Source organism: Chrysochloris asiatica, unplaced genomic scaffold, assembly GCF_000296735.1.
Source record: "Chrysochloris asiatica unplaced genomic scaffold, ChrAsi1.0 scaffold00041, whole genome shotgun sequence".
Taxonomy (NCBI): Eukaryota; Metazoa; Chordata; class Mammalia; order Afrosoricida; family Chrysochloridae; genus Chrysochloris; species Chrysochloris asiatica.
The window spans coordinates 1253353-1256128 of NW_006408559.1; the positions used below are offsets into that span (position 1 = coordinate 1253353).

Below are 2776 nucleotides of genomic sequence, written 5' to 3' on the forward strand. Positions count from 1 at the left end.
GGGGCCAACTCAAAGGCAGATGAAAAGCGTCCTGTGGAGCTCCTGGATGGTGGCCTATCTGGAAACAAGCCAGGGTTGAGGGGGTTATGGGAAGTACAGCTACAGTGGAAGCACAAAAGGAAGGGCCTGGCAACATCCACTCTACTCTCCTACAAGGCCCCAGTTCTGGGTGTGGCCTGCCCCCATCACTGGCATTTCAGAAACTTCCAGGCTGAAGGACCCCACGACCTGCAGCCCCTCACTTATTCACCTGGTTCTTTCCTGGCAGCTTCCCTGGGAAGAACTTACAGGGTCAACTCTCCCGGAGGGTCTTACAGGACGCCTTCCCCATCTGGGTTCCCTAGAAAGTCCCCCTGAGCCATAACTGGGTAGCAATGAGTAGCTTTGAAACAGGCTCCGCATTCAGATAAATGTGTGTCTCTTATAAGCCTCAATTAAGCACGAGTCTTTACGTTATAATGGGCACAGCACCTGTCTCCCAGTTTGTCTTTGCAGCTACATCAGATGTGTAAAGCACAGAGCACAGGGTTTGGCCCATAACAGCCATTCTGTGGTTACTTTGGAATCCTGGTGTGGCACTGTGGGTTAATGGGCTTCAAACTGCAAAGTCACTTCGAACCGCAGGGTCGGCAGTTCAAGCTCACCAGTTAGTTGCTCCTTGGAAATCCTATACAGGGTTGCTATGGATCAGAAACGACCCAACAACATCAACCATGGTGACTTTATCATTGCATGTTATCCTCTGCGCCGTGGCCACTGAAATGAGCTGTCTGGCACTTTACAGTCTGAACAGTGCTGTCACTTACATTGTCTCACTTGGTCCTCATAATTCCACCCCAAAAGTGGATAGGCCAGGCATTAGCTTCCCTACCCAACAAACAGATGACGAAAGAGTAAGTTAGTAAATATCTCCAAGATGGGGGACAGACTTCCAGGGTTTGGTGGTCTCATCATGAGGTAGGAATTGTGTTCTTAGCTGGGTGTGGGAGATCACAGGCTCCCTCAGCTCTGGGATTCCTTGAGAAAGGCATGGTCCCTGGGCCCCGGGTCCTGCTTGGCCCTTTCCTCACACAGTATTCCCATATACAGAGGAGCATCTGTGTGTGGTTCCACAGTGGGCTGGCACTGAAGCAGGAGTAGAGAGAGGCGAGGGGCAGACCCGCTGGAGTACAGCCTGCCTGGGCTGGGAGCCAGCCGGGAGGGAGGAGATGAGAAACTGCCTCTAGGAACCACAAACTACTGCTGTTGCTATTGCTGCTGCTACTGTGGTAAGGAAGATACATCTGGCCAGAGAAAAACCCCAATGGCTCGTTGGTCTAGGGGTATGATTCTCGCTTAGGGTGCGAGAGGTCCCGGGTTCAAATCCCGGACGAGCCCTGCTTTTTAGTGTTTTTTTTTTTTTTCCTCTCACATACCACCTCTAGGTATCAACAGAGATGGCCGAGTGGTTTGTGTTACTGCTGTTGTGTGCCGTGGAGTCGGTTCCGACCTATAGTGACCCTGTAATGGGTTTCCAAGGAAACCTTGAACCACCAACCTTATAGTTCAAATCGACTTTGCAGTCCAGCACATCAACCCACAGCACCAGTGTTGTCTGAGCCCGAATAGGTCAGCACTAGAGGGCTGCAATGTTAGGTGGAAGAACAGTGTCCCCAAGGGCAGAGGTTTTTTGGGAGAAAGCACTAATAAAGAATTCAGAAATGAAAGAACCAACAAAATAAAAAGGCTCAGTAATGCATTTAACAGTAGATTATTGTCATTTCTGTTAAATGCTGGGCCTTTGAGTCGGTTCCAACTCACAATGAACTCACATGGTTGCTGTGAGTCAGAACCGACTGAACGGCACTTAACAACAACATTATATATCTAATAGACATCTAAGAGTTCCTGAAAGAGATCAAAAGAATAGGAGAAAGTAATGTACTGATAGATATAGGTTGAGAATTTTCCAAAATGGAAGATATAAATCCTCAGGTTGAAGAAATACACCATGTTGTGAATTCATAAACACACTGGGGTGAAACTATACTGAAAAAGAAGAGGAAAATCTTTAAACCAACCAGAAAACAAAGTCTGTTTGTCTACAATAACAATTATATTGACAGTCAACTTCTAATTAGCAAAATAATAATAATAACAGAATGTCTTCAAAAAGCCAAGAGCAAATAACTGTAAACCAAGAGCTCTCTTCACTAGGCTATCATTTCAAAGGTGCGAATTAAAAGTATTTTAAGACAAAGACTGAGAATGTTTACCACAAAAAGATTTTCACTGGAATGATATTAAAGGAGATACTTCATAAGAAGAAAACTGAGCCAAAAAGGAAGGACCGGATGCACACAAAAAATATAGTGGGCAGAAAAGCATGTTAGCAAATCTCAACAAGCATTGACTGAGGAGGCAATAGTGCCAGTAACTACCGTGAGTAATGGTAGTTAGAACCAAGAGGAGACTAAAATACGGAGCAGAAATGGGGAAGATTGTGGAGAAAAATCAGAGTTGACATATTCTAAGGGCTTTATATTATTCAGGACCATGATAGTGGCATTGATTCACTTTAGACTTTAGTCAAGTAACACTAAATAGATATATAAAGAGTTCACCACCAGCTACCTAAAATGAGGGGGCAATAAAGGCACGAAGTGACTGGCTTACAAGGTTTAAAGAGGGAGTTTAGTTTAAGAGTATGGGGGGAAAGAAAGAATCCCCACTGAATAGTTTTCATCTTGTCTAGATGGGTCTGGTGAAAAGAGATGAAGATACGATTCATATGATT

The 2776-nt window shown here is 45.1% G+C and overlaps 1 non-coding gene across 1 annotated transcript; it reads left to right on the forward strand.

Moving 5' to 3' along the window:
• Positions 1–1305: 1305 nt before the first annotated feature.
• TRNAP-AGG lies at positions 1306–1377 on the forward strand. The gene has a single exon. It is a non-coding gene; the product is annotated as a tRNA-Pro (tRNA).
• Positions 1378–2776: the final 1399 nt, after the last annotated feature.